This window comes from Alligator mississippiensis, chromosome 2, assembly GCF_030867095.1.
Source record: "Alligator mississippiensis isolate rAllMis1 chromosome 2, rAllMis1, whole genome shotgun sequence".
Taxonomy (NCBI): domain Eukaryota; kingdom Metazoa; phylum Chordata; order Crocodylia; family Alligatoridae; genus Alligator; species Alligator mississippiensis.
This window is the reverse complement of record NC_081825.1, coordinates 10,124,542-10,140,410: the sequence shown is the minus strand read 5'-3', so window position 1 is coordinate 10,140,410 and position 15,869 is coordinate 10,124,542. Positions and strand designations below refer to the sequence as shown.

Genomic DNA, 15,869 nt, shown 5'->3' with positions numbered 1-15,869 from the left:
CCTGGAGAGAGTTTAAGCCTCTCCAGGATTAGGCTACCATGGGATAGGGGTCTTTGGACCACAATTTTTTTCTTTAGGCCCCTAAGTCCTGTTTTAGGAACTCCAGACCTTTTCTGGAGGCATTTGGTACTTCATCCTTATACACTTACCTGCTATACATTTCCTTCACTTATATGTGAACAGTTCATTTTCATCCTAAAAAGTCAGCTTAAGTTTCTTTTTTTATATAAATTAAAAGCACTTCAATAGAAAGTGCCTGTCATAACTTGGTTTTGAAAAGAAAACTTCACCATTTTTCACTTCCTTTAGTTTTTTTTCCCCTCCCATTAAAAAAGGCATTATTTAAAAAAATTAAAAATATATTTAGCCCTCTACAGTAATTGCAGAGGCATGTTACATTTTAATCTAAGGGTGAGAGGTTTCCGGAGTTATGACAGATAGTTGAGGTAGTCACTGTTGAGCTTTTAATAGAACTCAGTGTATGGGGAAAATATATGCGAGGACCAAGACATACCAGGTACATTTACTATTGAACTTTTGTACATAAGTCCTTGTATGTCACTCTGAAACCTTGTCCATCTGTGCTCACAGCATCATGCAGTAACAAAAAACAAAAGTTAACTGTTTCAAGTCAAAGCCTTTGCTGAGAATTCAGAAGGCAAGGCTAACTGTGGCTACTTTACTCTAGATTTTGTCGTTGGAAAATAATCTCTCATGAATATTATGTTCCAGATCAAGTTCCAAAAATGTTCTTCATTTGATTCAATTGTCACCAACTCTGGCCTTACACAAAACTACCTGATATGGGTATAGTCTTCTGAAATATGGTGCCATATGTGCATCAGTAAACATTATGTGTAGAGTAAATTAAGCTGAGCCTTATAATTAGGCAGCAAGGAAATTATTGCAGACCCGAAAGAGTAAATCAGCAGTATTAAAACACTCTCCATTTCCTCTGAAGCACTTTAGAGTGCCATAAAAGCTCAATGTCACAGTGATAAACAACGAGAAGAAATACGTTTTGAGAGAGAGAACACAAAAATGCAGGCATTCAAATAAGCCTTTTAAGCTCAAGTCCAAATTGCCATTAAATGAAATTTAAAAAACATCCCATGGCCTCTAATATTGAGATCAGATATTTAGACATCTCTTTAAAGTACCTTTTCTTAAAAGTAAATGCATGATTGGTTCTATTAAATGGTAAATCTGGTTCCAGATAGTAGGCCAGAAACACACAGCTTTCTAAGTCCAGTCCTGTAAAGTGGTGAGTGCCCTTAGCTCCCACCATCTTCAGTGCTGGCAGTGACTTTTGTGGGAGCTGGGCTGGCCACTGACCCATCTCCAAAATATAGGGCATCCCCTTGGTGAGGCAGGGGGGGAGTGGCAACCATCAGCCCCCTTGGCCAATCAGCAGTGAGGGGTGGGGCTACCGGTTCCTCAGCCAATCAGCAGCAAGAAGTGAGGCCACCACAAAAAGGCCACCGCCCTCCTTCCATTCCTCCCTGGCTGGCTCCGAATCCTGCTCCTCCTGGCTGTGTACCACCCTACCTCTAGGCACAGCCAATAAAATCACAAGGACAGATGACTGACACATATCTCTACCAATGAACTGAGAAACAGGACTTTTTGCAGTACATTGCTCATTTAGAAATGGACAGGGGACAAAGGTTTTAAAACAGGATGATCCAGTATAAAATGGGACCAGTGGCCACCCTACTGGGTGCTGATGGAACAAATTCCTTAATCGAATTGGGCCTTTGTATTCCAAACATAACCTGGTGTCACTTGAAAATGCCGATACGCCAATACGGTTTATAGCAACTGATCTAATAAATGTCTCATTCAAATGCAATAGCAGTCTGCAGATATTAAACATATGCATGAAATAAACATGCACTGCTCTCAGAGAAATATCCCTGGGTCACCATGCGACAGGCAGTTTTGCAGAGGATGCTTCCTGACTTCCACCGCCTTGAGCACCCAACTCATCACAGCTGAAAAGATAATGTATTAAACTTCAAGGAAGAAGGTGAGCAGTTTTTAATGATGTTGAAAGTTGCTTTAGGATCAAAGTCATATTCAAGTTGATTCACAGATGGTTCACTTTCAATTGGCAGAAGGTGGCCCGGTGTAACAGGATGAGGCAATACCACCCACGCTGCAAAATCTCTTAGGGGTGACAGATGCTTTGTCTTTGGTAATACAATGCAAACTTAGCAAGAGAGGGTCAAATGGCCCTTTTCTTATTCAGCTTCAAGCTGACTGTAACCTGACTTTGCATCACATCAACTTTTCCTCTGCTAGTAAATGCTCATCGAAAATCTGATTTTTATTTTGCAAGACCTTGTGCATATTTCATTATTACTTAGTACTTACGTAAGAAGTACCGAATTTTCAAAGTAGTTTGTAACTAACTACTGAATCCTTATAATGCCCTGTCAGTTTGGTAAGGTCTGTAGCAACCTCTCTGTCTTTTTCCCTTTAAATGATAAAAATCATGAATTAGTAAGCCCGCCTTCAGGATTTATAACTATAACCAGTGCCCTCTTGCTTGCAACAAAGAATACTTCAAAATCTTGAGCTTGCAGTAATGAGAGGGAAAGAGTTTGCTTTCATAACCTTAGCAGACATAAATCTACTCCTTCAGTGTTCACTTGCTGCAGACTTTGAGCAAATCACTTAGGCTCAAATAATTAAAAGTGCTTATACTAGACACCCAGGCTCCGATTTTCAAAGGACATAATGGGAGTTAGATATCTAACATCCTTCAAGTTCACTGGGAGTCTGATTCTTAATGTGTGTAGCTTCCTTTAAGAACCTGGATTTTGGGTTGATTTTTTTAAAGATATTTAGCACTGGCAGGACCCATTAGATTCACTTGAACACATGACAGCTCAGGAATTTTTTTTTTAATTGGCATACCTCCGAGTTAAAGCAACTTCACCATTAGAGGCTACTCTTGAATACTGCAGCTTTACTTTTCTGCCTTTTTTTCTCATGGATTATTCTTATTCTTCTGGTAAAGTATCTTAAGGCAGATAAAGGACTATCACAGGGATAGGCAACATTTTTTGGCTGGAGTGCCAAAAAACACCACAATGCCTACCTTGGAAGATGCCGGAGTGCCAGCATGCCAGAAAAGCAAAATGAGGGCAGGGGGGTACATGGTAGCATGCCCTGTTTGTTCTCTTTGCCCCCACTCAAAGCCCCTGCTCCCCAGCCCTGCTGCCCTGTTCCCCCCCAGCCCTGCTGTTCCTTGCCCCCCACCCAAAACCCATACCCCCCAGCTCTGCTGCCTCTGCCCACCAGCCCTGCTGCCCCTTGCCCCCCACCCAAAGCCCCTGCCCCCAAGTTCTGCTGCCCTGTGCCCCCCAGCTCTGCTGCCCCTTGCCCCCCACCCAAAGCCCCTGCCTCCCAGCCCAGGCTCTGTGGCTGTCAGCAGCTACCCCAGCTCTGGGTAGCTGTTGGAGCTCAGTTTGCTCCCAGCAGGGCTTGCAGAGTCCCAGCTGCCTTCTGGGAGTAGCCCGATCTCCCAGCTGGCAACAGCTACTCAGAGCCGCGGCCAGCTGCAGACGGGAGTATGCAAACAGCTGCACCCAGGCATTAGGTCTGTACCGGCGCATGCATGCATGCCATGGAGTGGTCAGTGGGGGAGGGGCCTGAGGCAGTGCAACCCCAGTCTCTACCCCGCTTCTGGCACAGAGCTGGTGACTGGGCTCCAGAGCCCGGCGCAGCTGTTTGTAGCCAGCCTGGGCTCCGGGCAGCTGCAGCAAGCAGCAGGCAGGCTGCAAACAGCTGCATTGGGCTCCACAGCTCCAGCATCAGCTCCATGCATGCGCAGTCACAACCAGCATGGGGCTGATGTCAGAGCTGTGGAGTTTGGCACAGCTGTTTGCAGCATCCCAGCTGCTGCTGGCCCCGGCTCTGAGTAGCTCCTGCTGGCCAGGAGCCCGGGCTGCTCCCAGCAGCCAGCTGGGATGCTGCAACCCCTGCTGGGAGCAGCCCAGGCTCCATCGCTGGCAGTAGCTATCCAGAGCTGGGGCTGGCCGTGGCGTGCCGAGCAAAATGGCCTTGCGTGCCATTCTCAGCACATGTGCCGGGGTTGCCAACCCCTGGACTATCATGCAGTAGATTAAGGAGATCAAGGTTTAATTCCTGGCTGCCAAAGACTCCCTGTGTGGCTCTGGACAAGTCATCTGATCTCTCTGGGCAGCTCTACATGAGACGCTTACTGCGCAGGTAACACTGTGTAGTAGCGTGCCAGTCAAAAACCATACTAATATGCTACCATGCAGTAAGCATCACAAAAAAGCCATGCACTGGCACTACTGTGCAGTACCTCTAGTTACTGCACATTTAGTTAGTACTTCATTAAGAAAGTACTAAACTAAAATGTGCAGTAACACTGCACATTAATGAATGTGTAGACGCACCCTCTGTGTTTCAAATCCGTGCCTATAATATGACGACGAAGCTAATAGTTCCCAAATTTGTACGGGAATTCTGATATCTGTAAAGTACTCAGCTACTATGTTTAAAGAAGCCATACAAGCTCCTAGAAACACAGAGATTTAATATCATAGACTGAAACATTATGTAAGTGTCTGCCAATAATACAACTTATATTATATGGGTTTAGAAGGCATGAAACCAGAGAAAACAGTCAGTTTTAGGTGTTCCCTTTGCCTAATAGCATGGCTAATATTTCTATTCCAGGAAAGTCTCTAGAATTCATATACATTTTCAAAAGATTTCAAAGTGCTGTGCTTTTTCTTTTTTGAAATAGAATTCATAAGCGGTAGCAAAACAACTTTACCTAAGTGGCACCAAATGATATAAGGCATCTCCTAAGTGCCAGGACTAAAAGGGCCAAAGAATAGCTTGAACAATGTTGTGTAAGTTGATCTATAGGATTGAAACAGGAAACTAATTAGTGAGTATACCAATGATATTGAGATGTATTAATGAATAATATCAAAATATGCTTATATAGTATGAGCCAAATGTGCTGAATGGACATTGCACAGAGGCCGAAGACATCCTATATAGTTAACTAGGGAAGAAGAAGTGTGGATGCATGAAAAGGATACCCTAAAGGTATACCCAGTTGACTGCAATCTGCCAGCTAACTTGCTTGTGCTTGTAGTCTGAAATAGATAGCAAAGGGATGTCAACTTAAAGAAGGTATATGATGTTTTGAACAGCAACTGCATTCCCTTAGGCAGAAAAAGCATGTAAAGGAAAAGGATTCATCAGCAACAGAAACAGACCTACTCACATATTGAGTCGACCTGCCAATTTTATGACAAAAGGTGCTTATTATGCAGTCATCTGCACATCCCATGCGATTGGCTCAAGTTCTCTTAGGGGCCATCTCCCAATTCTCAACCTCTGTAATCTTCTTACTTAGGCAGGGTCTCTAAATGATAGCTTCTATCATTACAACCCCTACTGGGACACAAATATTCTTGATTACTATGAGGGCATGATAACAGTGACAATATTTACATACTACCTTTCAGAATGAAGGATCCCAACGCACCCTAATAGGTATAAAATGCTTCCTGTAACATCTCCAAAAGCAGAGTGAAGAAAAATGGGAGGCTATCTCCAGCAGAGTGATCATCATGTTACTCAATAGTGCTAGCTTGTTGGAGGTTTCCTTTGGGAATGCTGAAAAGGCAGTCTGAGCACCAGAAAAGTTTTGCTTGGTTTTGGTCATTATTGTCAAAGACCCTAAATTAGATTAGACCATAATTATTTTTAAAAAGCTAGAGGACATTGAGTGGTCAGGAACTTGCTTCTTGTCACATTCAGAACCACCATCAACAACACAATAGCCACTACCAGCATGCAAGTATTTATTTGGAAATTTTATAGCCAAATACTAACTAAACCCATGTTTGATTAGGTTTTTTTTTTTTTGAGTTGGCAAAGTCATAGCACGAAAAAGGACATTCACTTGTCTGGGTAGGAAGAAAAGCAACGTGGGCTAAGGAAAGCTGCTAGAACTGCCTCAAAAGATCTTGATTACAAGAAAAAGTGGGAAAGTGTTAGGCTAATTTCAACTTTTCAAATTTTGACAAGGTAAGTTGATTAGATATGCCACCTGCAAGAAAACCTGAGGGCTGGGGGACACATCAAGTTACACCAGAGCATTCTGCATTACTTATACATAGCAAAGCTTTCAAAAATATGGACCACAGAGCTGCTCCCGCTGGCCCACAGAGTTATCCGTGGGCCAGCTAATTTGGGAGTGTGGTTAGCAATGGGTGGGGTATGCCACATAATCTGGGGCAGTGGGGACCATGGCCCTCAGTGGCAGAGTGCGAGTGACAGGCCACCTAGCCTGCAGTTACTTGCATGCTCCTGAAGCATCAAGCAGCTGCCTAGCCTATGGCTGCCTGAACCACTGCCAGCATAGTGGCCATTGTAAGGAGCCCCGTGGTTCAGATCCAGCCTGGGGGCAAGGCGAGTTTGACACCCCGATGAATACCAAGGTAAATTACACCTGGATCTGGAGAAGACAAACACACAGTTTATCACCCAGGAAGCAGACTGTAGGTGGCTACTACCTTGCTATGCCAGTAGGTATTAGGGAAGCTAATTACAGCCCTTTTGCTTTGGACCAACACCTGTTCATGAGTAAGCTGTGAACACATAACACTTATACTAGTGTAACTTATGCTAGTGTAATTTGTATCCCCGAGTCTTCCAGGGGTAATTATACACCAGATCAGGTAAAGTTACCTTGGTACAGGGACTTGCATTACCTGTTTGCTCTTTGGTTACAGTGTGCAAAGGTCAGTTACACTAGTGCAAATGCATCATGTTTCCAGGCTCTAAGGGCACACACAGAAGTGTCAATTTTTGCCTGATCTGGCCTCTGAAAGCATTCTACAGCTATGAGCAAACACAAGCGCACAGCTTCAGAGCACTTTAAAAGGGCCCAATCCCATGACAATCTGAACCCTCATTACGTGTCTGCACACACTGGGAGCATAGCTAGGCTGGTGCAGTCCAGCCCTGCCCCCAGTGCTGTTTTCAGGATGAGAGGGGTGGGAAAGAAGTGGAGGGAACTCATTCTGGGGGTTGCTCAGCCAGTGCTACGGGGTGGGGTGAGTGGAGTGGAGGCCGTCCCAGGTGGGAGGCTCCTATCCACACCCCTCTCCATTCCAGCGCAGACTGGGGAAACACCAGAATGGACCTCGCTCCCTTTCCTTCTCCCCCTCCCATGCTGAGACAGCACCAGGAAACCAGGAGAAGGGATCACAGGACTAGGGGAAGAGGCTGCAGAGACACCTTCAGAGCTCTCTGGATGAGGTACAAATTGGAGCTCAATCCCCCATCCTCTCCACCCAACAGCTAACATCTTGATTGCAAGAAAATGAAAGAACATATTAGGCTGATTTCAACTTTTCAAATGTTGACAAGGAAAGCTGATTAGATATGCCACCTGCAAGAAAGCCTAAGGGCTTGGGTACACACCATATGACACCAGAGCTTTTTCATTACTTATGCTGGGTCAGGAGGATTGGTTCAACTCATGGCACTTTCTCTGAAGTGCCATGAGTTAGCACAGGGGGCTGTACTTCTGTCTGCACCCTAAGTTTCATCTTAAGAGCAGATTAAGAGGGCAATAAAAAGCATTCCACTACCTATTTCAAGATCATGTCCTGGGAAAAGGGACATTATTTATTTATCATTGTCAGCGATCCCTCATAGTTAAGGATGGCTGTCTTCCATAAATGTCTTATCTGTGGATCTGAATATCACTGACATGGCTGATCCAGGATTGACAGACTCTGTGCCAATTGGGGCATGTGCAAGCATGAGCTTGGTTTTGGATATGATGTCACAATCCTGGAACACCTGTTTGTTCAAGTGTTTAAAGGCTGCACTTGCACATTTGAGATGATGCTGGATTTCTTTGTCAATGTTAGCCTTCTGCAAAAGATGGCTTCTGAGGAAATACTCAGTGTTCTCTAGAGTCTCACTGTGAATCTGAAATACCACAGCTGGGGACTGCTCATTATGAGCTTGTTCATGGAGGACCTCAGTCTTCTGAATGTTTAAGCATCAGTCCCATTTTCTTGTATCCCTTACTAAGGACGTTGATGATCACCTGAAAGTCTGCTTCTAAGTGAGCACAAATTACAGCATCATTACTGGAGTGTACTGGAGCTCGATGATTGAGGTTGGGGTGGTCTCGGTTTTGGCTTGGAGTCAGCAGAGATTAAACAGCATACCATCCATTTGGTAGTTTAGCTTGACTTTGACTGAAAGCTCGTTCATGGTTAGATGTAACATCATGGCAAGAAATATTGAGAAAAGAGTGTTGGAGCAATGATTCAGCCTTGCTTCACTCCTATCTTACCCTCAAAGGGACTTGTGATAGATCCATTACTGAGAACCATCACTGGCATACCATCACAAAGCAGGCAAAGAATGGTGATGAATTTCAGTGTGCAGCCATACTTCAGAAGGATCCTCCACAATGCTTCTCAGCTGACAGATTTGAAGGCTTAAAGAAGTCTATGTAGAGAGGTTTATGTTGTTTCTAACATTTTTCCTGCAGCTGGTGATCTGTGAAGATCATGTCAGTTATGTCTCTTGATGAGCTAAGCTCACACTGGGATTCCAGAAAGAGCTCTTTAGCAAGTGGAAGGAGAAAGTTCAGGAGGTTCTCACAACAATCTTTCCTGTGGTGGACAGCAAGGCGATCCCTCTGTAATTTCCACAGTTGGACTTGTCTTCTTTCTTGAAGATTGTCACAATCATGGTGCCCCCGAGGTCATCTTGGATTTCCTCATCATTCCAAGTCCTTTAGATGCAGACATGGAGCTGTGATGTGAGCTCCTCTCCCTCCTTGCTTGAAGATTTCAGTGGGGATTCCATCAGTTCCAGATGCCTTGTTTCCTTGATCTGCTTGGTGGCTTTCCTCACCTAGTCAAGGGTTGGAGGGATTCCAAGATTGTATCTGACTGGGTGGTGTGGGATGCAGTTAAGAACACTGTCATCAACAAGAGTGCGGCCCTCAGGCTACTCACTATTAGGATTGTCCATGAAGGTCCACATGTTCCAGGTCCCTAAATTGATTGCGTCTCTTCACTGATTTCAACCGCAGTAAAGGTGACCCCACCGGATGCAGTTATTCAGTCAGGAAGAAGGTAGACAGGCTATGTTGAGGGCACCTTTTCTAGCCCCCTCCCCTTTTCTGTCCCTTCCTTATGCTGGGTGAGCAGAGTGGATCCTGAAGAGGGCTGCTCAGTCATGGCTACAGCTTCTGAATCATAGTCCTGCCTCATCTAAGTACTAGATGACCTTCTTATAACTGCTGCTTTTATGCCAGTTCATAACTAACAGCTTCCAGACCTCAATATCCTACTCCCATAATCACTAGATGGTTGCCAAGGGGCTTGAAAAATTTGCTGGAAAAGCCATTTTCATAGAAGATGCAACAGCAGCAGCAGCACCAGGATGTGGTGGGGACAGCAGATGGCATTGCTTTCCCTCCAGAGAAATCACATCTATCCTTTGATGGTGCTGTAACATGGCAAGTACAGGTTGCAACTATAATAAGCCTGCCAGCCCCCAGCCCTAGGTCTACAAGTCCTGGGTATTCATTTCTATTATAGTAGTGACTATGGACTCCAGCCAAGACCAGGGTCCCAGTGTGATAAGGACAGGACATATGTGTAATAAGAAGGAAGCTGCAGAAAAGATATTACAATGTAAATACATGTAGGGAAAAGGAAATGTCGTTATCTTTACAGATGGAAATGAAAGCACTGCTTAACAGATTTGCTCAATACCACAAAAGGAGACAGGAAAAAATGTCTGATAATCCAATCCCATATACTTTTCTTGCACTGCAATAAACCTTGATTCTCATTGTGTCATCTTTATGCTTAGAACTTGGAAAGAATGAACCCCCCCCCCCCCGATACTGATGATTAAGCACCAAATCCTAATTAACAGTTGTGTTTTCCAATTGAAAATAAGACCATTAGTAACAACAATGTCTATTCAATTATAGACTTCTCTGCTGAAACTACCAATAAGAAATCAAAGCAATCCCATTTGTAATGGTGAATTTTATTTGTTTGTGGATACCTTCCCAGTAGGAACTGGATGTAAGCCAATAGCTAATTTCTTATGGGTCACTAAACAACTGTTGGTTAGCCAAAAAAAAAAAAAAAAGAAAGAAAGAAATGATATTGCATATGAGGGGTAGATAACAGCAACATTGCTTTGACTTATTACAGAAATTATTAACTTACAAAAAATAAAAGAAAGAAGAACAGAAACCTAATTGGCGGTTTTCTTGTAGACTAAAGAGATTAAAAACTGAAATTATAAACTTAGCTATTCTTAATGTGGGAAGTCACAATTCCTATTTCTATTTATTTATTTATTTTTCACAACAAAATCTTATCAACTAAACCTCTGTGGAGCACAAAAAGGTTTATTTAGTCTGTGAAAGAATGCAAGATTTCCATTTTTTTTTTTAAATGCAGACTGAAAAATTAAACCTGGAATTTCCATGAAAGGAAATTCTGGAAAAAAATATTTAGGATAGATAAAAACTTTTCATTTGAACAAAACGGAAATGTTTTATTTTAGTTTTAGTTTTATATTGCATTTCTAACAGATAATATAAAGTAAAAATACATAAGTCTTCTCAATAAAAAATACTGAAACATATCATTGCAAAAAAATGTCAAAATGGGACCAATCAACATTGACTGAATTTTTTAAAGTATTTTTTTAATGAAATTTTAGAGACATCAACATAATTTTGTGAAGCTTTTAAAATCCTGATGGAATGACATTGTTTAATAGGAAATGGGTCCATCAAACTTTTTCCTACTGGCTTTACTCTTGGCAATTATAGTCCATGATTTTAATTTGAATCTACAAGTATCATAGAGCCTGTGTAGATGAAATGAGGGCCCTGAATTGAAGCTGTGGGTTTTAAAAAAACACTGTTTCAATTTAGAGCTCATTAAACCCCTGTGTCATGCGCACATCTCGCTGACTTACCTACCTCTCCAGTGGGGAGGGGATGGCAAGCTTCTGGCTTGGAGCGGTCCCTGGACTGTGGGGGGGTGCTGGTGCTTCCCTCCGTGGCAGAGGCACACCCCCCCTCACCCTCAGGCGGCACCTGCCCGCAGTCACCCGGCTTGGGTGGTCCCGGGGCGTACTGCAGCTGCAGGGGGAAGCACCAGGCCCCCGTGCAGCTCAGGCAGGCAGGCTCCGGGGGGATGTGGGGAGATCAGGCTCACCACTTTTCTTGGGTGGAGCCTGCTTTCCCAGGATGCTGCCAGGCTGCCTGCACAGCTTCTTACAGAGCCACATTGCTGCATGGAGCCTGGTGCTTCACTTCGTTGCTGTAGGGGCAGCAAACTAAAATAAGTTTTAATTTGTTGCACTGTAAGTTATATAAGGTGCATTGCACCACTGAATTTTCTACATCGGCTGGAATTAATGCGCAATATGCCGCTGAGGCATGCAAACACTGCCACCATTAAAGCAGTGCAAAAGCATTCAGCCTGCTTTAAAGTGTCGTGTATACACGCCTCTCATTTTGTCTACACACAGCCATCAGGGTAGGTTAGTATCCTGAAAAATTTGTATGTCAGTGCCTCTCAAGCCACAGATTGAACATCACTAAGGAAAATGTTTCCACTTCTTTAGGAGTGTGTACCATCAGAACTGGCAGATAAGTAGGGTGACCATATGTCCCAGATTGGCGAGGACAGTCCCAGATTTTATAGGCTGTGTCAGTATCCTAGCTATTGGAGAAAATTTAAGCACATTTCCTGGATTTTTGTGAGCCTTGGAGCTGTGGGTTCGGGGCTGTATGAATGCATGTGCCACACTGTCCCATCTGGCTCCGCTCCTGGGAGCTGCCAGGGCTGTAGGCTGGGGGTACAGGCAGGGTGCTGACTGGGCTGGGGGTGCTGGCCAGTCTGGGAGCATTGTGTGGGCTCTCTCTGCTCTGCACCGACTTACAGCTGTGTCACCTGCAGCTGCTTCCTGGCTGTGCACCCCTGGGCTGGGTGGACGCAGCCAGCCCCAGTCTTGCACCCCTCCTCCCTGGTTAGGGCAGGGCACAGCTAGGCCAGGTTGGGCTCCTCTGATGAGGGTTGCAATGAGGCTAGCCTGACCCAGCCCAGCCTGGGGGCACCTGGCCAGGATGCAGCCACAGATGCCAGGACAGGGCCAGAACTGTCAGTCAGTGTGGGGCAGACAGAACCCACACAGCACCCCCAGCGTGGCTGGCACCCCACCCCTGGTCCCAGCCCACAGTGCCAGCTCTGATGACAAAGACAGCACACTCCCCAGCATATTTTGACAGCTTTTCCAGCCCTGCCCTCAGCCACACAAACAGCTTGGGTGCACATATATGTGGGGTGCCCCTCTCATCCTGGACTTCCCTAAAATTATTATGGTCACCCTATACATATTGAGAGAGAAAACATGTAGGAAGAGTCCTGTATTTTACATGTACTAAGCAGAACATTGCTGATAGACTATGGTGCTAATACTAATATCAGTAAAGACATCAGATCTTCTATTTAGTCCTTCATGGTGGAAATTAGTGGGTTGGTTACTGGAACTCAAAGAGAAGTGGCCTGTCTGATACAAACTGATAGAGTGGAACAGCATCTGTGGGACAGAGACTCTGATAGCGGTGACAGGAGGCAGCAGCAGTAACAGGTGGGACACCAGTGGTAGTGACACCAGAACAGCTGGCATACTACTAACCTGACTCCAAATGATCTATAGACCATGTTGGGCTTCACTGTGCATCCAGGCTTTGTATAAGCCAAATTCTTTGGTGTGTCCTTCCTGCTTATCTTTGCTTCAATGTCACTACCAAGTTGCAATGTTTTAATGACCGCACGCCCATGCTGTTTTGTGATTACTTGTAGTATTTAAACTATAGTGTTAGTATTTTTTTTTCTAACTAGATAAAACATACAAACAAAATAACTGGCAGCAGAGAACACCCTGCTGCTGTGATTGTTATTGCCTTCTGTAGCACACCGTGAAGGATTTTTTGGTTTTGATGCTGGAGTTTTGTGTTGTTTGGGGTTTTTTCTGTTTTTTGTTTTATTTTTGTTCTTTTAGGATGATGTGCAGGCGAGAGCAAAAAAAAAATAAAATAAAAAATAAAGCCTGCCAATTGGCATGATGTGTTATCAGCCTGTGAACACTGCACGTTTCCCAAATAGTTCAAGCCAAAGTCAGTGGTAGCAGCAAGCAGTGGGCTGATCTGACGTGCATGCATCCATGCACTCATTCACACTGAGTTGATTTGATATTCATCTGACTGACAGTAGATCTGAAGGTCCATTATTAGATCTCCATAATACTTAGCAAATACACAAGAGATCCTAAGTGACGGTTATAAATATGTAATTCCATCAAAAAGGCAAAACTAATACTGCTATAAATCATGAGATGGATTTTTTTTGTGCCATATGCCCTAACCACAACCACTTTGCATGCCTGCATGTGCTCCTTTGTGCAATTGAAATAAAAGGCAGAACTGAGCAGTGCAATCTGAAGAAAAAGAAAGATCAGTGAAGCTTAGGAAGGCAGCCTGTCTGCCAGATGGAAGATAACCCTTCTCATTCCTGGTTACAAATGCATTTTGTAGACTGCCCAGTTTATGGCAGCAACAATGAGCTTGAGGAGTACATGGGCAAGAAGTTTGCATGTCATATTGTTTTAAAAATCAATTCTCTAAAAATGGCATTATGGGCTTCCATGTTTGCTCTCTCTTTCTCTCTCTCTCTCCCTCTCAAAAGAGTGTCCACTTCTAAAGTTAGCTGTTCACAAGTAAAGGATGGCAAACTGCCAGCTATCTAGTCTCAATTGGTTCATTTCTCCTTGAATCTCATTGCCCATCATAAAGTATCTACGGGACAAATCCTATCAAATCTGGAATCAAATTATTTTCACAGTGACTCCCCTGATACACCATTGATTAAAAAAAGGTTTAGTTCAATGCACTGAACTGGAGATTGATACACAGTCCATTGATGATGCACAAGATGAAACAGAATTCACTGTTGGAAGTGGTGGCGTATAATTGACATATAAACTCTTAGGGATGCAGATGCTATTGTCCCATGTATCTGTACAGCCCTGACTTTCACTAGGGGTGTTGGCTGATGCCAAAATCCAAATAAGCAATGAACTCTTCAGGACTAAAAACAATAAAACGCCCATGAAAATATTACAGACTTTGGATCCAACCCTATAAATGTTTGCATGTGTGTTTTACATTTCTTTTGCAAATAGTTCTAGACCATTTTTGGGATTAAAGGCAGCATACATGAGGCTGAATATATACACAGACTAGATGTGACCAGTAAGTGCCATTTTTACAGAGTCAGGTAGGTCTGGGAATGGAACTTGACCCAGGACAATATAGCAGCTACTGGGAGCTACATACAGAAGAACAACTCATACTGACCTGAAACTTCTGTCAAGCAAGGAAAACAGTGTAGGAGGCAACGCATAGCCTATATACACACATGCAAATAATTTGGGAGAATTCTCCCAGGTTTGTTTCCCTGGTAGAGAAATTTACCCAGAGCTATATGTACTGACACTGGAATGCAGAAGCTCTGAAGAATGGACAGCTTGCAGTGCTGGCACTGCAGCCGGTGGGGCTGTGCACACACCTCAGGGTGCTCTGCTGGCTCCCTTAGTCTGCCTGATGACAGACGGCAGCAGTGCATAGGGCAGCCTTGCTTAGCTGACCCAGACTGCCCATGGTCAGCTTGTGTTTCCAAGAAGCACTACATGGAAACTGTAAAGAGAATGTGTTCTGCTCACTACTGGTATAGCAGAGTCCACTAAAGAACACACTGGCTTCCTATGGAGGAGGGAAGGCATGCTGGAGGACTATGTTCTCTTTTGAGAGAAGGCACATGTGCAGACATTCATCCTCCCAGGAGAAATTCTCCTGGAACTGATTCAAGGCTGGTTGTTCCCAGGTTATTTTTTTTTTCCTGCAGTGACCGTTTTTACCCTAGGAAAAAGCCTGAACATCTGTACACTCATGGTTTCTCCTGGGAGAGCAGTACATCTCCCAGGAGAAAGTGAATGTCTGTACAAGGCCAAAGCATGAACCCCACTCTGGCAGCTTGGGGTCCCTCAAATTTGGAGCCCAGCATCTTTCTGCTCTCATTATTTTAGCAATATAGGTAACATTAGCTTGTTTGCAAAACTCACGATGATGACTCATGTTACCTGTGGTCCACTGCAATATTTTTATTATTAAAGGATAACAACCTGCATTGAAACCAATATTTTCAAAATTGCTTGTCAGAAGTTAAGTATCTAAAATAAAGACCTGAATTTCACAGGAAATGAGCACTAACATCTGCATATAACTCTGGCTGCCCAGCATATCTAAAAGCCACGTTACTTCTACTGGGAACTAATACATAGATAGATGTGTATATTTGCATATTATGGCCAGAACTATTTTCTGATTTGCTGGTTTGTCCACTTTGACAGTATTCTAGCCACACACTGTCACAGAACTGAGATCTTCAAAAGCCAACACATGTGCTACTGTATTCCTTTCAGTATAATGCAGTTTTTTAAATAAAATATTCTAAATACAACCTGTGTCTTAAGTTTGAGTTAAAAGGGGGAAAAAATAGATCCTTGAAAATGTCTTTGCGTGGTGCTTTATTAGTTTCTGAAATTGAATGTCAGAAAATTTGGATGCATGTTAAATTCAAAGCTATATAAATTTGATAGAATACGGTAAATTAAATCAGATGATGAGTTTCATTTACTTCAATGCCACTGTCCATATGAGCTAAAATAAACAC

The 15,869-nt window shown here is 43.6% G+C and overlaps 1 protein-coding gene across 9 annotated transcripts in view; it reads right to left on the bottom strand.

Annotated features, from left to right (window-relative positions):
• Positions 1 to 15,869, bottom strand: part of CTNNA2 (catenin alpha 2) — an 884,847-nt gene that overhangs the window by 177,119 nt on the left and 691,859 nt on the right. The window lies entirely within an intron of this gene.